Consider the following 26,112-nt stretch of genomic DNA (forward strand, 5'->3'; position numbering starts at 1 on the left):
TGTCCTTTGGCTAGACTTGCCCTGGCCTATGGCCTGTCTCATTGCCTCTCTCTGTCCTCTGGCTAGTCTCACCCTGGCCTTTGGTCTGTCTCGTTGCCTCTCTCTGTCCTCTGGCTAGTCTCACCCTGGCCTTTGGTCTGTCTTGTTGCCTCTCTGTCCTTTGGCTCGTCTGACTCTGGCCTCTGGCCTGTCTAATTGCCTCTCTCTGTCCTTTGGCTACTCTCACCCTGACCTTTTACCTGTCTCATTGCCTCTCTCTGTCCTTTGGCTCGTTTCACCCTGGCCTTGTGCCTGTCTCATTGCCTCTCTGTCCTTTGGCTAGACTTGCCCTGGCCTATGGCCTGTCTCATTGCCTCTCTCTGCCCTGTGGCTAGTCCCCTCCTGGCCTCTGGCTTGTCTCATTGCCTCTCTCTGTCCTTTGGCTAGTCTCACCCTGGCCTTTTGCCTGTCTCGTTGCCTCTCTGTCCTTTGGCTAGTCTCACCCTGGCCTTTGGTCTGTCTCGTTGCCTCTCTGTCCTTTGGCTCGTCTCACCCTGGCCTCTGACCTGTCTCATTGCCTCTCTCTGTCCTTTGGCTAGTTTCACCCTGGCCTTTTGCCTGTCTCGTTGCCTCTCTGTCCTTTGGCTAGTCTCACCCTGGCCTTTTGCCTGTCTCGTTGCCTCTCTGTCCTTTGGCTAGTCTCACCATGGCCTCTGGCCTGTCTCCTTGCCTCTCTCTGTCCTCTGGCTAGTCTCACTCTGGACTCTGGCCTGCCTCATAGCCTCCCTCTGTCCTCTGGCTAGTCTCACCCTGGCCTTTTGCCTGTCTCAATGCCTCTCTGTCCTTTGGCTAGTCTCACCCTGGCCTTTTGCCTGTCTCGTTGCCTCTCTGTCCTTTGGCTAGTCTCACCCTGGCCTTTTGCCTGTCTCGTTGCCTCTCTGTCCTTTGGCTAGTCTCACCATGGCCTCTGGCCTGTCTCATTGCCTCTCTCTGTCCTTTGGCTAGTCTCACCCTGGCCTTTTGCCTGTCTCGTTGCCTCTCTGTCCTTTGGCTAGTCTCACCATGGCCTCTGGCCTGTCTCCTTGCCTCTCTCTGTCCTCTGGCTAGTCTCACTCTGGACTCTGGCCTGCCTCATAGCCTCCCTCTGTCCTCTGGCTAGTCTCACCCTGGCCTTTTGCCTGTCTCAATGCCTCTCTGTCCTTTGGCTAGTCTCACCCTGGCCTTTTGCCTGTCTCGTTGCCTCTCTGTCCTTTGGCTAGTCTCACCCTGGCCTTTTGCCTGTCTCGTTGCCTCTCTGTCCTTTGGCTAGTCTCACCATGGCCTCTGGCCTGTCTCATTGCCTCTCTCTGTCCTTTGGCTAGTCTCACCCTGGCCTCTGGCCTGCCTCATTGCCTCTCTCTGCACCGTGGCTAGTCCCCCCAAGCCTTTGGCTGTCTCGTCACCACGATCTGATCTGCCTAGCTCCTGCTCTTTGGCAGCGCCTCGCGTCCTTGGGTAGGAGCGCACTGGGGTGGGGGCGGGGCTAGCTCGAAAGCAGAACGCATTATATCCTTAACAATGTCACAGATCGTTAATTCTTTTCTGATTTTTTATTTTAGGCTTCTGGCTCTGCTCTGTTTTTCGAAGTCGCCCCTTGACTGAGCGCCAAGCCTGGTCCCATCTGGTGGACGCAGTTCCCTTCAATGTTCCCGGCCTATTATGCGAGAGCCTGCCTGAGACCCCGCTCTGCTCCCGCCCGCTTTATCATTTCCCCTCTATACCGTCCTTTTTTCTTTTTTTACCTTTTTCCAAAAGCAATACAGAGCTTGCTTAATAGACCGATGTCAGCCGCGCGCGGAGCCGTCCTAGAGAACCTAATGCATTCACCCTTTGTCTGCGATTCTATCAAGTGCTCGACGTTTTCCACTCAAAAAAACACTTAAAACACATCAGCAACAGTTCCACACAAACCAGCCACTTGTTGGCTAATTGTGCTGAGAGTCTGCCTGCTCCCAGCTTCCCCGCGCAGCAATGAGCATCTTCGCTGTGTGGGAACAGAAAGCGCGCACAGCAGTAAACATGCGCATTAAGCGCAGAGCAGCACTTAATGCGCGCGCGCACGCACACGGAGATGGAGCGCAGCACTTCACGCAGACGCGCATAAGCCAACACTTAATGGGGAGGAAACACACGCAGAGCTGGAGTGCAACACTCCACCCAAATACACAGTGCTACAGGGCCACACTTAGTGGCGGACTCACGCAGAGCTGGAGAGCAGCACTTCAATGCGACACACACAACCCCACAGGGCAGCACTCAATGGGGGAACGCACACAGCGCTGGAGAGCAACACTGCCTGCAGATACACACAGGGGGGCAGTGCAACACTAAACGGGGTGGGGACACACAGCGCTGCAGCGCAACACGAAATGGGGACTCGGGAGAAAACACTCGCAGAAATGGAGTGCAACACTCCACCCAAACAACACACTCAGCTGCACGGCAACACTGTATGTGGGGACACAAACACAGCGCTCCTTCATGGAGACACACACAGACTTGCAGTCAGGGTGACTAGATAAACAAAACGGAACAGGGCAACAAACATAAAAGTAGGACACACTTTCGACAGTGGCTGTCCCTAGTGGTTGGACGAGAAGGGGGTTTAAGTGCTACTGTTCAAATAAACACATAGGGCCTCATTACAACCCAGGCGGAGGACCGATGCTGGAGTTCACCATGGCGGAATGGGGAATTACCACCCCATTCCGAGGTTGGCGGGGCGGTAATTCCCCATAGCTCCCAACTCACACGCTTTTGGCGGGTGTCACCCGCCTTGTAAAGAGCTGACTCACCCGCCAAGCCTCCTGCACGCCCATTCATTCAAATGGGCGTCTCACCCGCCAAAAACAAAATCGGGTGATTTCACCCGCCTTTGAAGCACAAATGGTTGAGAGCTATGAATTCCCCATGCCACCATGGCCCTTCCCTATTCCCATTTTTGCCCCATAGGGCTCAATGGGAATGGGGAAGGCGCTTATAACGGTACCGCAAATTGCGGTACCGTTATTAGCACCAAAGTCCCTTTGCGGGTCCCTACTTTAACGGCTGGAAAAACCAGCCGTTAAGGTTGGGTCCCGCAAAGGGAGCTCGTAATCAGGCGTTAAGGGTTTAACGGCGCCGACACCTTTTACGGCGCCGAAAAAACCCTTAACGCCAGGGTCGTAACGAGGCCCATACTATGATTTCACATACTACCACTATCTTAAGTTGTAAAATGCAGCATTTCATCTGTGTGTGATTGTGCATTCCTGCTGACAGCTATGAAGACCTACTACCAAAAACCGGGACCAGTGCAGTTTCCAATGGAAACCATCTTGACAAAGGGGGACAGAGCACCCGATACCGGGACGCTTACTTACCCTACCTGCAGTGCAATACTCAATGTGGGCACACAGTGTTGGAAAGCAACACTGCATGCACATACACACAGAGCTGTGGTGAAACACTCAATGGGGGTGGACAAAATGCACTGGACTGCAACACCGCATGAAGACACACACAGACTGCAACTCAAATCTCATAAGGGGCAGACAGTGCTGGAGAGGAACACTGCTTGCATACACACACAGAGCTGCAGCAACATTCAATGGGGGCACACACCGTGCTGGAGAGCACCACTGCATGCAGACAGGCACAGAGCTGCAGTACAATACTCAATGGGGGCACACCCAGTGCTGGAGAGCAACAATGCATGCAGACACGCACAGAGCTGCAGTGCAATACTCAGTGGGGGCACACACAGGGAAGGGACCCCTGAGGGACCCTCGCATATGAAAACAAGGCACAATCACCACACACAAACTGATACGCCAGACACTAGGTTGTATTCCCAAAATCTAGGGTTTATTGCAAAGCAAATAGTCTCAGTTGGCCAACTGGGTCCCACGCCCCGCGACGTGTGTTTCCAGACCCCGGGGGACGCAAGAGCCGCGAGAATCGTACAACAGTTACATATATACAAATCAAGCATCTTGTAATCAGTAGTGACACATCCAATACCGCCCCTAATACATTTCCTTTGAATTGGGCACGATGATTAACAATGGTGACAAGTATGACACCTTCGAACATTCATTTAGCAACAGTTTGCAATTTTCGCGTGCCTACAGACACAAGTTTTTCTTTAAAAGAACACAATGCTTCTGTTCTTGCAAGCATGCTGCATGCAGGGGAGAGACACATTCCAGGCCTTCCTATCTCCTAGTTTCTATTCGTGTACTGGGGGTCAGCTTGCTCTCCAGGGCTCTACAGGGCTCAGGAAAGTGGGGGCCGCAAAGAAGAGCATAATTCAAGTCATTAAATGTTCGCTTCTAGCATTTCTAATGTGTTTTCGAGACTAACTGGCACCTGTGGACTGATTAGGATGCCTTGCTTCTTACTTCCAAGGATATGCGAGGGAGGAGACCAGGCATTTCTGTCTGGGTTGCTACGTTATGTTTCAACATGTCTCTCGTGGCCTTGCGTTATGCACTGGTAGAGCAGAATAATATTTCAGCAAAGCAGTTTAACAGAAGGCAAAAAGCAAACGTTAAAGAAAACAAAATGTCAATTTCAGTCACCTCAAAATGGCCGCACTTTAGTCAAGTTTATGGCTATATATTTCTAATATGAAATATATTTCACATGAGGCGGTTGGTCTTCGGCCAATATAGTACATGGCCTTATGATTGAGGGGTGTCTACTTTTTCTGGACTGACAAACCCTCCTTTTGGCCGTATGCCAAACGCCTCATCCATACATTGCATCCTCTTCTGACCAAGTATCTGATTCTGATTCTGAATCTTGTGCATTATTAGTTTTCCTTTTATTGTCATCAATATTGATTGACATGAATTCTTTAACTGTTTTTAATTCCTCATTACCGTGGGTACTTGATTCAATAGTGTTCTTTTTTTCTATCATCTGTACACACTCTTCACTTATTTCAGTGCATATTACGGGTGAGCAGTGTATGCAACAACAACATGTCATGAATATTCCTAGCACGGCCACTAGGATCGCAAATAGTTTCCAGCCCCATGAATATAATATCTCCCAGAACCAGGAGCCTATATCCCAACCCCCTTCTTGGTATGGAACTCAGAGCTCAAGACGTGCAATTTTCTTATCGCCTCAAAAATCGTAGGGGAGGAGTCATTTACAAATACACAACACGCTGATCCCACGATTTTGCAAACACCGCCACAATCAACCAGGATTACATCAAGAGCCATTCTATTTTGAAGTGTCATTAATCTAATCCCTTTCTCCTCCAATGTCATGTTGTATAATATATGTGTTGTTCCATTTATTGTTTTCTCTAAGATTCTGGATAGTTATTGTATATTATAGGAGTTTATTGCTTGGGCCATAAATGGTATAAATGATTTTGCTACGTCCTCTACTATTAATCCACCTTCATTACTCCTCCGTGGCCTAGATCTAGATAGTTTGGCTATGTCTGTTGTTTTTAAAAGAAACACTCCTGGGAACAAAAGTCCCAAATAACAAGTACCTCCCCAGTTTCTAGGCAACCAGGGGTACGCTTTATCTCCACATATAAAATATACAGGGTCACCTACATAAACTGGTTCTACTTCCCTATCAAGAATCGCTGTATTCATACATCTAGTGAATGTCCATACTGAATAGGAGCCTTTCTTTTCTAAGCAAAAAGGCACAGAACGTGGGCTGTAATTTACTGTATAGGAGGGGGGCACTGCAGATTTATTTATTTCTAATCTCATGTGAAACGTGATTACAGATGATGTATATGGCGCAAACAATCTATCTCGTGGCATAAGTTTGGAAGGTGTAACTTTTGGTGTCATTATTCGTGCTCTATGAAATATGCAGCAACCTACAGGTTTCATGATTATCTCTTCAAATTCATTAATGTTTGTGCTATCTAATTGACCCGTTTCACTTTTATTCCATTTCCCATAATACAAGGCACTTGGAGATTCACTGCATGCAGAACTCAATGTCAGTGGCTGCACATACCAACCTATTCCTTTACCATCATGATGTGGCAAATGGGCACACACCGAACAATTATTCTTTCTCAGGATTGAATGTGTCATATTCATGATTTGCAGTAATGTATTGTTACCATATCCTTCCCTATGTCTTTCTTGCATTGGGGACAGAGTGTAGGTAATTACATGAACCAGGCTTTCAGTAGTGGGGATATTTCTAACAGGCAAGAGAACTTCTAATGGGTGCATTTCCTCTAAGTACCATAATACCAGTACTGTCATTATTGGGGCTATTATACTCATCATACACATGACTATTGTTAAAATCAGCATACAACTTTTTCGGCAATTCTTTTTGTGTAATTTTCCAGTTTCCATGTTCAACTCATTATCAGCAGTGGTGCAGGAGGGGGCAAAAGCTGGTTCCGGCATTTTCCTCTCATGGTTCTTCTTCTTCAGCAAAGTTCGTCGTGAATATCTCTCCTCGTTGCACTCGTTCGGATGTCAATAAATTCAGTAAATGTCAGCAGTCTGTTCTGCCAGTTCTTAGCAGCCTGGATTGCTATGCGTTGGGCAAGATCTCTGTGCATTTGCACATTGCTCAAAGAACTCCGGAGCAGTTATCAATTGCCTTCGTACCATGTGTCCGGGGGGGTGAGCTGCACATGGATTTTTTTTTGGCACCGAGGAGCCTGTTTTTTTTTTCTTTTTCTTTTGGGCTGTCCGATTTGCCCAACCCTCACTACGCTCTCCTATAGGCCTCTGGTTCCTACTTCATCTGAAAATAGGAAACAGAGGCAACAAAGATCAAAAGAAATGTAGATTTGATCACTTCTTCTTCCGAGGCCGTAAATTGTACCGCCTTGCTCCTGGTATCGTGTGATCAATGAATCGTGCGGATGCACTTCCAGACTCAAGCTCGGAGTCAGCCTGTGGCGCAATGACAGATGATGGTGGGCGCCAAAGTGGTACACGTTTTGTGTCAGCCAGCAGTGATGCAGGTTCTCTGGACAACGTTGGGGCACTCTTTGCCCTTCCTTTTTTACAGCAATCTTTTCAGGCTTCTTTTCAGGGTTAGGCAGATTTTGTGGCAAAGAACTGGCAACCGTTTCTTGCGTTTCTGGGACCGCTGTCTCTTTTTGGTCGTCTCGATCAGGCAGTTCTTTAGACGGTGACAGGACCTTTTTAGCGTGGGTTGCATGAATCCACGCTTTCCTTCCGTCCACACGAATGGCCGTTTGCATTGTCCGGAGTATCAAATAGGGTGCACGCCACCTGGGTGCAAGCAATGTTTTCCTTTCAAAGTTTTTTATGAGCACCCAGTTTCCGGGTTCCAGTGCATGTCCCGGACCAGTGTATCTTGTCGGTAATGCCTCCTGCACCTGCTGATGAATCAAACACCATTTTTGTATTAAAAGATTACAGTAAATGCTGAGCACAGGGTATTCGAGTTCCCTCAACCATTTCGGCTGTGGTGCACACCAAACATTCGCCGGTCTCCCCATCACTATCTCATATTGGGAGAGCCCAGTTCTTGCCTGCACAAATGTACACATGCACAGTAATGCTATTGGTAATGCGTCTACCCAGCTTAACCTGTTTCCTGTGCATATTTTGCTTATTTTGGACTTCAAGATGTGAAAACAAAATTAAAATATCGAGGCTGAGTACCCCAAAAGGAAATACACCGAACACGGGTTACAAAGGAACATACAAAGATCTTCAATTTATACTGAATCAGTTACAAAGAACAAAACAAACTCAGATAGCTATCGGCCCTCAGTGCAACACAACGAACTCCAGCGTGGTTCGATGTATTCAGTGAGAGACGCTGTACATTAGAATTTGTTGCTCTTTTATACCATTTGCGAACACGATGTCCAACCCTACTTCGGGTTAATATTCCTCTAATACATTACTGATCTAGGGTTCATGCCGAGTTCGCATATCCACATGTAACTAGTTTGCCTTTAATACATACGTCAACTGTGTATTTTGGGACTTCACATACAGGTCTTCTCAAACATTAATACAATGTAGTTAAACAAGTGTTCTTAGTTCAGTATTTGAATACATTGTTCTTAACATATGCTCGCGGATCAGTTTCATTGACGCGAGTATTCCTTTACACGCAGGTCAACGAAGGACAAGGTCTCAGTTCACAACCTCAACAAGTGGCCTGCAGGCAAGTTACATATTAATTACACACAGAGGTCAAGACGGCCATGTTGTATTTCGGAATGACATTGTCCACCATTTTAACTCACAGGGTTACTTTACAAAGCGAACCTGAAATGGCGGATTGACTGAAAATGGCGGCTTACATTGATTTTAAGGTCAGGACCTTGCAACACGGATTTCTTCGCAAGTAGCTTACAGGCAGCTTGGCCTAGGCCAATATACACATATTCATTGCAATAGGAGGTACGATATAATTTCCCATTTGACAAACCCTCCTTTTGGCCTATGGCAAGTGCTAAACTACTTCTGATCTCCTTGCAAATAACTCCATGCATCATCGTCCATGCACCCTGAATCACTGTCAGAAATATCTATTGCCATCAGGTCATTCGCTAAAATTTTTTTGAACACATATTCCTTGGAAGTTTTATCTGGGGCATACACTTTATGTCCTATCGTACCTATCGCTTATGCGCAACATCCCCCTAGCATCGAACATATACTAGGCAGACACTGAATACAACAACAAAGGAACAACAGAATTCCCAAAATGATCAGTAAGACCGAAAGTACCTTCCAACCCCAAGATCGCAAGAAGTCCCAGAACCAAGCGCTAAGATCCCAATTTCCCTCGGGAACATGCACTTCTGAACTAAGGATGTGCAGATTCTGTATTGCCTTGAAGATAGTTGGAGAGGAATCTGGCACAAAAACACAGAAAGCGGACCCCACTCATTTACACACTCCACCACGTTCAGCCAGAATGACATCTAATGCCATCCGGTTCTGAAGCGCTACTAGTTTTATCGCGTTCTGTTCTAATTTCATACTATAGAGTATGTCCGTGGTCCAGTTGATGGTTCTCTCCAGTACTCTCGCTAGTCTTCTGATATCTTCAGAATTCGCTATCTGTCCCCAAAATGGCACAACTGATTTTTCTATATTTCCCAAGATTTGTGTTGGAGTGTCACCGTTCTCGTCCCGCCGTGGACGGGCCTTTGAAACCTCTATTTCACTAGCTATAAACACCCAGGTAACAGGATCCCTAAATAACAGGTTCCCTGCCAATCCCTGGGCAACCATGGAAATGCTACATTACCGCAAACAAAGTAAACAGGTTTGCCTACATACAAAGGTCTGTCTTCCCCAGTCAAATTTGCAACGTTGGCACAACCTTTAAAATCTCCCATTTACTGAGTACCATTCCTCTGTATGCAAAAAGAAACTGAATCGAGGCTATGGTTAACAGTGTAAGAAGGAGGCATGGCATCCTTATTGCCTATCGGAGCCATCTTAAAGGAAATCAAGGATTGGAAAGGACGAGACAGTCTATCAGAAGGCCTAATAGAAGCAACGTTAGGCTTACTCCTATTTGCGAAAAGCGAGCATCCCAGGGGAGTCAAAACACGTTTCTCAAAGCTATTCAAATTAGTGCCATCAAAGTTCCCCGAGATGCTATTGTTCCAACGGCAAACGAACAATGCTCCAAGAGAAGCATAACAAGCAGTTGTCAAAGGTAAAGGATGAATATACCAACCTAGCCCCTTATCCCCTTGTTGCAGTAAATGTGAGCAGACCCAACAGTTAGACTTATTAAAAATGGCATGTGTGGCATTCATGATAAGTAGCAGAGTATTATTGTGGTACCTTTGTCTGTGCTGGGAGTCCCTAGGGGACAGAGTATGTGAATGTACAAAGGGAGTAGGAACATTAGGCACATTTTCAGTCGGTAACAAGGATTCTAAAGGATGCATTTCCTCGAGGTACCATAAGCCTAGGACAGTGAGTATTATAAAACCAAATATCACTATAAAAACACAGCAATACGTTTTTGGGGCCCAGGTGCATTGTCCATTGTCCCGGTTGGTCACACAATCATTTACAAGCCCCATATGAGCGGTAGCGGTGGCAGGCATTGTAGTCTTCAAACGGAAACCCCCAATGTTCGTTGCTGGCGACCTCCCGGGCGTGCAACCTCTTAGTCCTTCCACAACCCTAGCCAACAGAATCCCCTTTCTCAAATTTGGGAAAAAACAAGCCCTCGATGATCCTTTCCTTCTTCGAATGCACAACCGAACCGTGCCGTAAGTCTATTTTCTTGGATGCAGATTGTACGTTGCTTTACCCGGTACTGATTGATCCAGAAACAATGTGTCGTCACTTCCCATTGGAAGCAACGTATCAGAAACAAGTGAAGATGCCGAATTTGAAACAGCAGTTTCCGGAGGCAAAACTTTTGGAGAGTGTGGAGACGAAATGGCAGGTTTCCCAAGCCTCACGGACTCACAAAGATTCTCTGATACACTCTCAGCGCTATCTACTGCTTTGGGATCGTTGGTTGCAGCATTTGCGAGGAGTTCTGTTTCTTCTGTATCGTGTGGCACTGGGTGAGGATGTTTCTTGACGTGCGACGCATGGATCCAATTCTTTCTTCCAGAAACCCGCACCGCCGTTTGTGTGACCAACAAGACCTAGAATGGGCCCCGCCAGCGAGGTGCAAGGCAGGAAGAGCGCTCAAATGCCTTGGTGAGCACCCAGCTTCCAGGCCGTATGCTGTGGCCCGGGCCCTCGTATCGTACAGGTAAAGCCTCTCGCACCTGGTGATAATTCGAATACAGGTTTTTGGTCAACTGGCTGCAATAATCTGAAAGTAATACATTTTCAACATTTCTCAAAGATCTACATTTAGCAAGGTTCCAGATATTGGCAGGTCTCCCCATTACCACCTCAAATGGAGAGAGCCCAGTCTTAGTTTGAGGGATTGTACGCATGGATAATAACACGATCGGTAAGGCGTCCGGCATTTTAATTTAGTGCCGGCAAACGTCTTATCGAGCTTGTTCTTGATGATACCATTGTGTCTTTCTACTAGTCCGGCGCTATGAGCGTGTCTGGCCAAATGGAACCGTTTGTCGATCTGTAATGCCGCACATATCTGCAGAATTACAGCAGCGACAAAATGTGGACCATTGTCTGACCAGATGACTCTTGGTAGCCCGAACCGTGGGAAGTACTCTTTTAACATGGTTTTCGCAGTAGTCATGGCTGTAGCATCTTTGACAGGGAAAGCCTCAACCCATTTACTAAAAGCACAGATGACCACTAATACGTACTTCATATTATTACAGCGTTCCATTTAAATAAAATCAAAGTGGATGACTTCGAATGGGACAAAGGGTGGCCCAAAACTTCCCCTTGGAGTTGCTGTCCCCTTTCCCACATTGTGTTGTAGCCAAATCATGCAATCCTGAACATAGCGTTGGGCAGTTTTCGAAATGTTGTCATTTACCCAAACTTTCTCTAACATCTCCCTTACTTTCTGGGCACATATATGTGTAGAACCATGGGCCATGATGACCATCATCATTACATACGCATCAGGGAGTAGCCATTTCCCTTCAACTATGTCCACCCAACACCCGTCATCATCAAGTTTCCCCAAGCCTTCAGCCCACCTCTTGGATTCCTCTAACGTGACATTAGGTTGGATATCCCGTACAGACCCAACACCCTCGTCCATTGCATAAGCAGTTACAGTCTCCCTTGAAACATACATCTCCGTACAGAGATCGGTAGCAGTTTGTCTAGCTATCTGATCAGCGAAAGCATTCCCTTTTCCTATGTCATCTGTAATCTTTCGATGTGCTGCATACTTAATAACGGCTAACTGAATAGGGAACGCAATCGCTGAGAGCAGTTGTACTATTAGGGAGCCATGTTGGATTTTGGTACCATGTGAAGTTAAGAACCCTCTCTCTGACCAAAGTCTCCCAAACTTGTGAACCACCCCAAAGGCATACTGACTATAAGTATATATGTTTACTGCAAGCCCTTCGGAAAGTTCACAAGCTCGGGTCAATGCTATAACCTCTGCGGCCTGCGCAGAGTTATGCGTGATTTTCTTGGTTTCCACAACCGTGCTTAATGTGGTGATTGCATAAGCAGCTGTGGATGTACCATCCGAAAGTTTGAAGCAGGAGCCATCACAAAACAGCCCTCTTTGCGGATTATCCAAAGGAGTGTCTTTCAAATCAATTCTACCCTTTGTCTCTTGTTCGGTAGTATACAGACAGTCATGTGACTCTTCATTGCCGCAAGTAATACCTTGCGGGAAAGGTAGGAGTTCAGCCGGATTAAGAACACAACACCTCTTAATTTGGATGTGAGGAGCAAACAAGATCAATTCATATCTCGTCAACCGTGCAGAAGTGAGGTGTTGCGTTTGGGTTCGGTTCAGTAGAACATCTACAGAGTGAAGTACCATCAGGGTTAGATCATGGCCTAGGACCATTCCCTCACTCTGTTTTACAGGTGCAGCAGCAGCAGCGACAGCTCGCAAACATCTTGGCAAAGCGCATGCTACAGGATCAAGGGCAGAAGAAATGTAACCGCACAGCCTATTTTTCCCTCCATGTTCCTGCGTTAATACAGCCAAAGCACATCCATCACATTCATGCACAAACAACACAAAGGCCTTTTCATAGTTTGGTGTGCCCAAAACTAGTGCAGAGAATAATGCAGTCTTGAGCAAATGAACCGATTGCTGGTGTTCCACGTTCCATGGCAATGGCGAAGAAATGCCCTTCTTTGTCAAAGCCAACATCGGTTTGATCACTAGTGAAAAATTCGGAATCCACAACCTACAGTAAGAAGCCATACCTATCAAGGCTCTAACTTCCTTCTGTGTATTTGGGACAGACATGCCAGAAATGTGTTTTATTCTTTCAGGTGTCAATATTCTTCCCTCCTTTCCCTCCTGGCAACAATATTGAAACTTTTTAAGCGAAGCTTTGTGACCATGCTTAGCTAGATGAATAAGCAATAACACAGTGCCCTCCTTACATGCGCTCTCAGAGTCAGCAGCTAAAAGCAAGTCATTAACATATTGAAGCAATGTACAAGTAGAGGCAATTAAAGGGTATCAAGCTACTTTTTCAAAGCCCTAGTATAGATACTAGGACTCTCTGTGTACCCTTGAAGTGCACGAGTAAATGTGAACGAGCGTCGCCCTAAGGTGAACGCGAACAAGTATCTACTATCCTTGTGTATAGGAATACTAAAGAAAGCATTCTTTAGATCCACAATACTAAAGTAAGTAGCTGTAGCTGGAATCATGGTTAATATTGTCGTCACATCAGGCACAATTGGAAATTGCGGAGCAACGACTTTATTAATGACACGTAAATCAATTATGAAACGGAATGGAATTGCATTATCGCCTTTCTTTTACACGGGTAAAATCGGACTATTGCACAAACTTCCTGAAATTTCCTCTATCACACTGTGCTGCACAAAATCGGAAACAATGCATTTCAAAGCTCACTCGCCCTCAACTGAAATCTTATACTGGGGAATGCGTGGCGGCGCAATCCCATGTTTCAAAACTATCTTAACAGGCTCAATCTGTAAAACACCGACATCGTTGTTGTCAACAGCCCATAAGCTCTCTGGCACATCAATGAATTCTGGCGGCAAAGGTCTAGTCTAGAATTGCGTGACAGAAAATTGCTGTGGTGAAATCATCAAGCGCACTCCATCAGAAGAACAATAAATCACTGCATTTAATTCTGTTAACAGTTTCAACCCCAGCAATTTCTCTCCACAATTCGAAATCAACAGAAATGTACAGTGGTCTGTAAAGGGACCCAAAGAAATAGGTACCGGCGAAGAAACCGGAAAATAAAATGGTGTGCCAGAAAACCCTACAGAAACATTGGTTTGCCCTGACAGTGAAATGTTTGGAACCCGAGAAGGATCAATGGGACACTTCTGTGCTCCAGTATCTATCAAAAACTGATGTTTCTTATTTTACACCATCATTTCAACGTAGGGACCTTTCTGACTGACGGGAATAGGTGTAGGTTCCAAACCCTGCTTTGGGCGATCCTAACAAAACAGAATATAATCAAAAGGAAGCTCTTCAGATAAATATGCAGCAGAAGGATGATCAAATATGTTCCTAGTGTCCGCACTCGAAGTCTGATTATCCTGTGAAAAATGTTGCTGAGGATCCTGTGCAAACTGACCTCTACCAGAGCCCTCTACACCCGGGCGACCTCTGGATCGTCTATCCATATTCCCAAATGTGTTGTTCGACCTCTGTCGAAGGACGGGGCTTTGTGCATGCCAATGACCCTCTTGTCGACAATAGGCACACTGGTTAATGTTCACAGGACCCAAGGGCACATTCCCTTGCGGAACATACTGATCTCTAATCTGCGAACTACCCCCTCTGGGGCCTCTAACAATTTGCTGTAATAGTAATTTAGTCTTTAAATAACCTTTTTGTTTTTCAACTCTATAATTCTATCTTTTTAATTATTGACATGATTCTCGTAGTACTAAGTCATATGCAGTACGTCTGATTGGGACTTCACCTGCCAAGCACTCTCAGAAGACATCATTTGTGACTGGATGTCAGGCAGCAATCCACGCACAAATTTGTCCACAAACAACCTTTCCCCAGACTCTGTGCCTAAGTCTTGTCCGCTGAAATCCGAGAATACCTGTTCAAACCGATTAAAGAACTCGGTAGCACCTTCAGATTTCCCTTGGACACAAGCGTAAGTTTGTCCCAAATAATTCTTTTCTCAGGGATTATGGTTTTCAATTTTGCAATGATCCTATCAGGCAAAGTCAGTATCACCTGGGGCGGTTTTTCACCAGCTGGTCTTTCTCCATCGAATCTAGTTATATTTGCCCATGTATCTCCCAACCCTGATACGTCATCTATAGTCCTAACTTGTTTCCACAAATCTACGGGCAGGAGTACAGGAAATAACAAATCAATATCGCCTAAGGTGAACACTGAGGACTGCAAGACGGACTCTATTTCTTTATAGAATCCTGTCAGATTTTTCCTAATATCAGGAATAGATTGTCTAATAGTATTCACTTCTTATCTTGAGAACGGAACGTGAACAAACTGTGACATATAATGTGCAGGAATGTTCACAGCAACTATACCCTGTGCATCATTGGCCGCAATCTCAACCTTCGGGACAAATGTCGGAGGAACCTCTCTCATAGGCAACTGAGAAGTAGGTGACTCTGAACGCTTAGTAAGCAACAGAGCCAAATCGAGTGCTAAAGCAGTCGAATAAGTATCAAGTGAAAAAGCCCTCTTATAAATACTCAATAACTCTGTGGGACAACTAATCTTTCGTTTTACACAATCATCCTGTAGGTACTCTATCATTACCTTTATCACTATCCTCTGCATTTCTGGTGTATACTGACTATATGTGTCATATACCTCAACTGGAGTTATTGACATATCTGAAATCCATCTAAGCGCGTCCTTCGTACAAATTCGTGCTTCCTCAGATATCGATTTTCGACAAGGAAGGAACCGTTTCTGTACATACATACTTTCCTCCTCGTCATCCTCATTCTGCAATTTTTCTAACTCCTTTCTATACCCAAATAACCTCTCGACATGCTCATTTACTTTCTCCACAGTGTCTCTTGAAAACGCTAAAGTGTTTAGATCCCTTAACCCTTGCGGGAGATCTGCATTATTTAATTTTCCCCACATTACACATAAATGAATCCCTAAACCTTCAATAAAAACATTTTTCTCAGGAAAATTGTCCATATTATAAAGTGTGGCAAAAACATTAGCTTGATCATCCCTCTCCATACAATGCTTAGCCCATGCAATCAAATCACGTTTCTTCTCTGGTGGTACAGTATTGCGAGTGACAACCTTCGACCCCGCACCTTGATCCACTACATGCGGCACAAGACCACTTGGAAGAGGATGGGCTGGCAAATTCAATGGATACTGTTACTGGTGCAATAGGAAGAGGTGGAGCAATAGGTGGAGGAACAGTAACTGGAGGAAGAGGAGCATTAGGAGGAGCAGGAAACACAGGAACAACAGCAGGTAGAGCAGGAATAGCAGCAGGAAGAGGCAAAGCAGCAGGAAGAGGAACATACGGAGGTGGCACAGAGGCACCAGGCCTTCGTTCATTTAACAATTTGTCTATGAATTCGTCTGAAACACGAAGGTCTTTAAAATGATAGATTTTCTGAATTCCAAGTGAGAAAGCCCGATCCATATTCCTAGTTGACTCAGAATGCTTATCTTGGTCATACAATAATGCTTTTTCGGCATTCGTCTTATGACGGCGCGCATGTTTTTCTCTACTCTTACGCTTCTTTTCTCTAATTCTGCAAAACATCAAATGCTGCAGGTCTAGCCTTTTTCTTTAATAGAATTGACTCTAAATACTCAATACGAGGGATTTCAAAACTAACATTGATTGGCCACTGAAGTTCGGAGGCATGTCTAGTTTGTCTGTGCCAAATATCATTAAACACTATACTTCCAATGCCATGCTTACAGTACATAGTACACGCCGGCAACCCCTCCTGTGGTGCCGGACGGCTAAATTCCAAAGATTGTCTCTCACTGCGGAATAACGCCCTGAAGCAGTTAGACAATTTCCCAGGCATATCAAATTATTGGTGTTACCTGGTCAATAATTGTGTCTGCAGATACAATACACCAAAATCAAATGATCAGGATTATTTAAGAGTCGGATCACGACTCACCTGATCGATTTCCTAAGGATGTCCGATCGGATTTCAAAGAATCTTACCTAACTAATCTTACCTCGTGTGTGGTGATTTTGGCAAATCTGCCCGCCTTGATAAGTGGACCCTCGTCAAGATGCCGTTCTCGGACCACAAGCTAATCGTCCAGGGATCGGGTCGTGCAGCGCTGCTGAGGTGTCGCGTCTCGTTCAGTGGGGCCCCTTTTTGTCACACCGTCCGATCACGGTCCGATAGCGAGGGTCAACCTTCGATAATCCGGCATCAATCTTGAGGGTCCCTATTCGGGCGCCAACTGTGAAAACAAAATCAAAATATCGAGGCTGAGTACCCCAAAAGGAAATACACCGAACACGGGTTACAAAGGAACATACAAAGATCTTTAATTTATACTGAATCAGTTAGAAAGAACAAACCAAACTCAGATAGCTATCGGCCCTCAGTGCAACACAACAAACTCCAGTGTGGTTCGGTGTATTCAGTGAGAGACGCTGTACATTAGAATTCATTGCTCTTTTATACCATTTGCGAACACAATGTCTAACCCTACTTCGGGTTAATATTCCTCTAATAAATTACTGATCTAGGGTTCATGCCGAGTTCGCATATCCACATGTAACTAGTTTGCCTTTAATACATACGTCAACAAGCCTACACAGCAACTGTGTATTTTGGGACTTCACATACAGGTCTTCTCAAACATTAATACAATGTAGTTAAACAAGTGTTCTTACTTCAGTTTTTGTATACATTGTTCTTAACATATGCTCGCGGAATAGTTTCATTGACGCGAGTAATCCTTTACACACAGGTCAACGAAGGACAAGGTCTCAGTTCACGACCTCAACAAGTGGCTTGCAGGCAAGTTACATATTAATTACACACAGAGGTCAAGAAGGCCATGTTGTATTTCGGAATGACATCGTCCACCCTTTTAACTCACAGGGTGACTTTACAAAGCGAACCTAAAATGGCGGATTGACCTAAAATGGCGGCTTACATTGATTTTAAGGTCAGGACCTTGCAACACAGATTTCTTCGCAAGTAGCTTACAAGCAGCTTGGCGTAGGCCAATATACACATAGTCATTGCAATAGGAGGTACGATATAATTTCCCATTTGACAAAGATGTCGTTGTGGCGTTCAATAAGACCGGCACTCATGCGGTGTCTAGAACAATGGAATCGCTTATCAATCTGGAGACCTCTGCAAATCTGTAATATCACTGCGCCCACAAAATGCGGGCCATTATCTAACCATATGACACGGGGCAGACCAAAACGGGAGAAATACTCCTTCAACATTACTTTCGCCGTGCTCATGGCGGTACAGTCTTTCAATAGACATGCTTCCACCCACTCACTGAATGCACATATGACCACTAGGACATACTTCAAGTTTTGGCATCTCTCCATCTCTATGAAATCAAAATGGATTACCTCAAAAGGCATAGAGGGAGGACCAAAACTGCCTGTTGGAGTCACCGTTCCCTTCCCTACATTGTGTTGTAGACACGTGATACAGTTCTGAACCAGCCTCTCAGCATGTTTATTTATGTGTGCATTCTCCCATACTGTGGCTAGATGCTGAACTATCTTTTTGGCACAAATATGAGTAGGGATGTGGGCCATCGTGACCATTGCAGTTACATAGGAGTTGGGCAGCATCCAGTTTCTACTCTTCTTGTCCACCCAGCAACCTTCTAGATCTAATTCAGCAGAGCCCTCAGCCCACCCTTGTATTTCATCAGCAGTGGCTTCTGCCTGCATTTCTTTGACAGTAGCAATTCCATTCTCTATCATGCAGGGCACCTCCTCAGACTGTACTGTTAACATTTTAGTATTCAAATCAGTGGCAGTTTGCTTCGCAATTCTGTCTGCAAATGCGTTTCCCTCTCCCACTTTACATGTTACTTTTTTATGCGCCTCGCATTTCACTATTGCTAGGTGCATCGGACACGTAAGTGCAGACAGCAATCGTACAATCAAAGGGCCATGTTGAATTCTGGCCCCATGTGATGTCAAGAAAGCCCTCTCAGCCCAGAGTCAGCCAAAATTGTGAACCACGCAAATGGCGTATTGGCTGTCAGTATATATGTTTACACTCAGATTTTCAGAAATCTCACAGGCTCTGGTTAAGGCTAATATCTCCGCTGCTTGTGCAGAGTTGTAGGGGATTCTTTTACTTTCCACAATACTCTTTAACGTGGTGATAGCATAGGCAGCAGTTGATGTGCCATCAGGTAGTTTAAAACAGGAGCCGTCACAAAACAACTCTCGATCTGGGAGCCGTCACAAAACAACTCTCGATCTGGCTTTTTTTGTGGGGTGTCTGTTAAATCAATTCTTCCCTTCGTTTCTTCCTCAGTAACCATTAAACAATTGTGGGGAGGTGATTCATTCTCACCAAGTTCTTCCATGGGCAGTGGCAATAATTGTGCAGGATTTAAAGCGCTACACCTCATAATTTGGATGTATGGCGCAAAAAGGACAATTTCGTAACTAGTCAATCTAGCAGAGGTGAGGTGTTGCGTCTGCGTTCTATTTAATACAACGTCTATGGCATGTGGCACCATCAGAATTAAGGTGTGCCCCAATACCATCCCTTCCGTTTGTTTCACTGACGCAGCACCCGCTCGCAAACATCGTGGTAATGCGCACGCTACAGGGTCCAGCGCAGAAGAAAAATAGCTGCATGGCCTATTTGTTCCACCTTGTTCCTGTGTCAAAACAGCCAATGCACAGCCTTCATTCTCATGTACAAAGAATCTAAAAATGTTCTCATTATTTGGTGTGCCCAAAACTGGAGCAGAACACAATGCAGTTTTGAGCAGATCAAATGCTCTCTGACATTCTTCATTCCACTGCAAAGGCATCACAATATCCTTTTTTGTCAATTCCACCATTGGCTTCACAATCAAAGCAAAATTCACAATCCACTGCCGACAATAAGAAGCCATGCCTATTATGGCTCTGACTCCTTTCTGTGTCTTTGGAATAGGCATAGCAGAAATGCTTTCTATCCTCTCTGGCGTCAATCTTCTCCCTTCTCTCGAAAGTAGGTAACCCAAATAAACCACCTCCTTTCGACAATATTGGAATTTCTTTAAGCTCGCTTTGTGGCCATGCGCTGCTAATGCTCTTTTATACAAATCTCCTCTGTATCTGCGGCGATCAATAAGTCATCTATATACTGTAACAATACACAACCTGACGGTAGTTCTAGCATATCTAGCTGTTCTTTCAATACTCTGCTGTAAATACTCGGACTCTCTGTGTAGCCCTGTGGAATGCATGTGAATGATCGTCCTCCTAACGTGAAGGCGAAGAGATATCTACTTTCTTTGTGTATTGGAATACTGAAAAAGGCATTTTTCAAATCAATAACTTTAAAGTATTCTGCCGAGGCAGGAATCATTGTTAGAATTGTGGTAACGTCTGGAACCAATGGAAATTGAGGATCTACTACTTTGTTTAATGCACGCAGATCAATTATGAAACAATATGGTACCTCATTACCTCCTTTTTTATACACCGGGAGAATGGGACTGTTGCAAGTGCTGCCTGTAATCTCTTCAATCACTCCCAATTTTACCAAATCAATACTTTTCAATCCTTTCTCTCCTTCTGCTGAGATTTTATACTGTGGAATATGCAGTAACGTTACTCCTTCTTTCAGAGCAATTTTTACTGGCTCTATCTTCACGCATCCCACATCATTGTCATTCATCGCCCATATACAAATTGGCACTTCACTCAATTCTCCTGGCAAAGGTTTGGACAAAAATTGAGATACCGGTACATTCTGTGGTGAAATGCACTCAGTTTTTTCAATAGATTTAATCCTAAGAAATTTCCCCCGCAGTTCTCTGTTAAGAGAAATGGACAATATTCAGTGAATGGACTAATGTTACTGGTACTGGTTGGGACACTGGATTTATAACTGTGTTACCTGTGAGCCCTACTGAAATATTTCTTTGCCCTGACAGTGGTATTTCTGGAACCAAGTGATGATCTATCGAGGATTTTTGTGCCCCTGTGTCTACAAGAAAGCTATGCTCTCTATTCCCGACTTTCATTTCTACGTAGGGTCCTTTCTGACTCATGGGAATAGGCACTGGTTCCGACCCCTGTCTTGGGCTGTCCTATTGGGGAAACAACACATCATCCGATGTGTAATCGCTGCTGTTTTTATAGTACGCATTTGATTGAGTGTCAAAAATGTTTCCGCCCCTTCCTCTATTCCCATTATGCGTGTTTGGATGGCTCTGATTCTGAGTAGAGGCAGTTTGAGTCTGAACTTGGTTCTGACTTTGGGCACTATTCCCTTGGCTATTTTGGTGCTGCTGCATGCTATTTCTATTCTACGCATTTGTTCCTGGATGTCCCCTATGCTGTCTTCTCTGGCCATACCCATTTCTATTTTGCAGATGTGGACATTGCGCTCGCCAGTGACCTTCCTCTCTGCAATACGCACATTGATTTAATCCCAGAGGCCCTCCATGCATGTTCGAATTACCTCTGCCTTGTGCATTTCTTCTTCCTCTATTGTGTCCCGCCACTTGCTGGAGTAGCACCTCAACCATTGTTCGTAGTGCTTCTATCCTCATTGGCAAGGGGTATTCATCAAACATCTCATGTATTTCCATTGTGGGGATACTAGGATCTGAAATCCACTTTAACGCCTCCCGTATACATACTTTTAATTTATCACCTGTCTGTCTTGACAACGGCAAAAATCGCAGCTGTATATAGGGCTCTACCGCTTCCTTCCTATCTATCCTAATATCTTTACTTCTATACCCAGGTGTGGCAAACATTTCATCATATTCATCATCAAGTTCATTCTTAAGTTCAAAAAGTCGGTCTATATGTTCCCTTATTTCTTCATCTCTATCTCTACAACGTGCTAATGCATTCAAATCCAACAATCGTTGTGGCGGTAGCCTCCCAATTAACTGTTTCCATCTCGCCACTAAATATTCCCCCATGCATTCCAACACTACCTGTTTTTCATTGCTCCTGCTGAAGTCATACATCGAAGCTAGCGCTGACATTTTATCATTCCCGTTTATATACATTTCTGCCTGCTCTTGCAGCTCGCGTCTTCTCTCCTTGCTGATCGCACTACGAGTCACTCTCGCGCATCCACTTTGTCCGGTCCCTTCTCTTGTTTCAACAAATTCAAGTTCAATTACAGAAGGGGCGGATGGGACAGAAATGATCTCTAGGGAGGGAGGTGCAGATGGGACAACGGTAACAGGAAGTGTCTGTTGCGGTGCTGACTGGCTAAGGGGAGGCGCTGATTGTGTGGTCTGTAGGTGTGCTGGAAGGCCTGGAATTTGATCAGTAGGAAGGGGCTGAGCAATAGTTACTGACACAGTCTTTTTAGTCTCTTCCCTTGGGCCTCGCTTTGTATCAGTCAATATTTTATTTATCAATTCATCTGATGAATGCAATTCTCGTTGTGGGTATATTTTTTCTATACTCAACTGGTCGTGTCTATTTGACTTTCTCAAACTATCATTCCACTCCTCGTCCTCTTTTTCTTTCACTCTTTCTGCTTTTGACTTATGCCTGCGCGCATGTTTCTCTCTACTTCTCCAACAAAGCATAGCTTCCCTTCTCCAGCCCCTAAGGATATCAAATGCTGCAGGGCGTGTTTTCTTTTTCATCAACACCTTCTCTAAGTTATCTATTCTCGTAATCTCAAAACTCCTATGATTCGGCCACTGAAGATCTTCCTGTTTTCTGGTTCGCCTATGCTAAGTCTCACAAAACATTATCGCTCCCACACCATATTTCACATACATCTCATACGCCGGCGTGCCCACGGGTGGCGCGACCTGGCCAGTTTCCAAAGATTGTCTACCGCAGCGGAAAAATCCTGCTAAGGATGACAATACCCCAGACATGTTTTAACCTTGCCCTCGGCTAATCAACCTTACACTGGATGTTTGATTTTGTAAAATCAACTCTCAACCAATATCAGGATTACTTTGAATCGGGGCACGACTCACCTGACCAATCAAGTTGTCTTTTCAAGACACAATTTCGTCCGTATACTGACGCAACCAATGACGCCGTGTCTGCATATCTTGGCTCACTCTGCCTCGTTTCGGGACCCTCGCCTCCTTGTTCTCTGGCCGGGCACAGCGATCAGGGATCAGTTGTGTGCAGATCTGCAAAGGAGTCTCTCATTGCTTTCGCAGGGGCGCCCCGAACACCTCTTGATCCCGGCTCGATCGTCCCGTCCTCGCCGTTCTCTCCGCCTTCCTTATTTTGCAATGTACATGATGGAATAAGTGGGGGAGGGTCCCTATTCGGGCGCCATCTTGAAGGGACCCCTGAGGGACCCTCGCATATGGAAACAAGGCACAATCACCACACACAAACTGATACGCCAGACACGAGGTTGTATTCCCAAAATCTAGGGTTTATTGCAAAGCAAAAAGTGTCAGTTGGCCAACTGGGTCCCACGCCCCGTGACGTGTGTTTCCAGACCCCGGGGGACGCAAGAGCCGAGAGAATGGTACAACCGTTACATATATACAAATGAAGCATCTTGTAATCAGTAGTGACACATCCAATACCGCACCTAATACATTTCCTTTGAATTGGGCACGATGATTGACAATGTTGACGAGTATGACACCTTCGAACATTCATTTAGCAACTGTTTGCAATTTTCATGAGCCTACAGATGCAAGTCTTTGTTTAAAAGAACACAATGCTTCTGTTCTTGCAAGCAAGCTGCGTGCAGGGGAGAGACATTCCAGGCCTTGCTATCTCCTAGTTTCTATTTGTGTACTGGGGTCAACTTGCTCTCCAGGGCTCTACAGGGCTCAGGAAAGGGGGGCCGCAAAGAAGAGCATAATTCAAGTCATTTAATGTTCGCTTCTAGCATTTCTACTGTGTTTTCAAGACTAACTGGCACCTGCGGACTGATTAGGATGCATTGCTGCTTACTTCCAAGGATATGCGAGGGAGGAGACCGGGCATTTCTGTCTGGGTTGCTACGTTATGTTTCAACGTCTCTCGCGGCCTTGCATTATGCACTAGTAGAGCATAATAATATTTCAGCAAAGCAGTTTAACAGAAGGCAAAAAGCAAGCGTTCGAGAAAACAAAATGGCGATTTCAGTCACCTTAAAATGGCCGCACTTTAGTCAAGCTTATGGCTATATTTTTCTAATACTAAACGCATGAGGCGGTTGGTCTTTGGCCAATATAGTACATGACCTTATGATTGAGGGGTGTCTACTTTTTCTGGACTGACAACAGTACTGGAGAGCACCACTGCATGCAGACACGCACAGAGCTGTAGTGCAATACTCAGTGGGGGCACACATGGCAGTAGACTGCAGCACTGCATGCAGACACACAGAGCTGCAGCTCAACACTCAATAGGGGCACACACAGCGCTGGAGAGCAACACTGCATGCAGGCACACACAGAGCTGCAGTGCAATGCTCAGTGGGGGCACCCTCAGCAGTTGACTGTAACACTACATGCATACACACCCAGAGCTGCAGCTCAACACTCAATGGGGGCACACAGTGCCGGAGAGTTACACTGCATGCATACACACACAGAGCTGTGGTGAAATACTCAATGGGGTGGGGGGGTCAAACCATACTGGACTGCAGCACTGCATGAAGACAAACACAGAGCTGCAGTGCAACACTCAATGGGGGCACACATAGCGCTGGAGAGCAACACTGCATGTAGACACACACACAGAGCTGCAGTGTAACACTCAACGAGGGCACACACAGCGCTGGAGAGCACCACTACATGTATATACACACAGAGCTGCAATTCAGTACTCAGTGTGGGCACACACAGCAGGGTACTGCAACACTGCATGCAGACACACACAGAGCTGCAGTGTAACAATCAATGGGGCACACACAGTCGCTGGAGAGCAACACTGCATGCAGACACACACAGAGCTGCAGTGCAATACTCAGTGGGGGCACTAACAGCAGTGGACTGCAACCCTGCATGCATACACACACACAGCTGCAGCTCAACACTCAATGGGGCAAACAGTGCTGGATAGCTACAATGCATGCATTCACACACAGAGCTGTGGTGAAATACTCAATGAGGTGACAAACCGCACTGGACTGCAACACTGCATGCAGACACGCACAGAGCTGCAATACAATACTCAGTGGGGGCACACACGACAGTGGACTGCAGCACTGCATGCAGAAACACACAGAGCAGCAGCGCAACACTCAGTGGGGGCCCACACAGCACTGGAGAGCAACACTGTGTGCAGATAAACACAGAGCTGCTGTTCAATGCTCAATGGGGGTACACACAGTACTGGACTACAACACTGCATGCAGATACACACTGAGAGGAAGCGTGACAGTCAATGGGGACACACAGAGCTTGAGAGCAACACTGCATGCAGATACAAGCAGAGCTGCATTTGAACACTCAATGGGGCGCACACAACACTGGAGAGAAACACTGCATGGAAGCACACACAGAGCTGCAGTGCAACACTCAGTGGCAGCACACACAGCACTGGAGAGCAAAACTGCATGGAGACGCACAGAACTGCAGTGCAACACAAACAGGGACACAGAGCTGTGAAGCAACACTCATACAGATACACACAACACTACAGGGCAGCATTCAGTGGGGTGACACATAGAATTGGCGAGCAACACTTTATGCAGAAACACGCAGAGCTGGGGTGCAACACTTAAAAATGTTGGTAGATACCATCGAGCGGCAACCAAAAACTCATGTCATAGGCATCGCCGAACCAACCGACTTACTAACCCATTTCCCCCCTTCCTGCTCCTCCAACATAACCAACGCCTCTACACCTGACTAGGAGCTAGCCACACTACACATAAGCACACCGAGAATTAATCTAATGTTCTCACCCTACTAACCCTGAGACTCTGGAAACAACACCAGAGGGAACTCCCCTGCACACACGCAATGAATCCATCAACTCTACACAAATGAACACCAACACAATATATTCATACACCCAACAGCCACTGCGACTCTGGACCCCTTATGGATACAGATAACCAGTGTGCACAACCACAAACCCCACCCTAACATCATAGGACACACACACATCCAACACAAACACTAGCACACATCCAAAGCACTTAGTCCTGGCCATATGGTTACAACGCTCAGGGCCTCCCGAGCCAGCTCCCACACACAGGACCATGTTCACAGATGCCAGTTCCTCCTGATTCTGAACCTATCCTACCATCCTATCCCCACTAACACACCCTATCCTCTTCTCTTGCAGTGCCACGTGAGCGCTTGGAGACCTCCCTCGGGTGGTAGCGGTGCACAGTAGAAATAAACATAACATAACATCTCAACAGATTATATTCCAGGGGTGGA

Source organism: Ambystoma mexicanum, chromosome 8 (assembly GCF_040938575.1).
Source record: "Ambystoma mexicanum isolate Mex_15411 chromosome 8, UKY_AmexF1_1, whole genome shotgun sequence".
NCBI classification, from domain to species: domain Eukaryota; kingdom Metazoa; phylum Chordata; class Amphibia; order Caudata; family Ambystomatidae; genus Ambystoma; species Ambystoma mexicanum.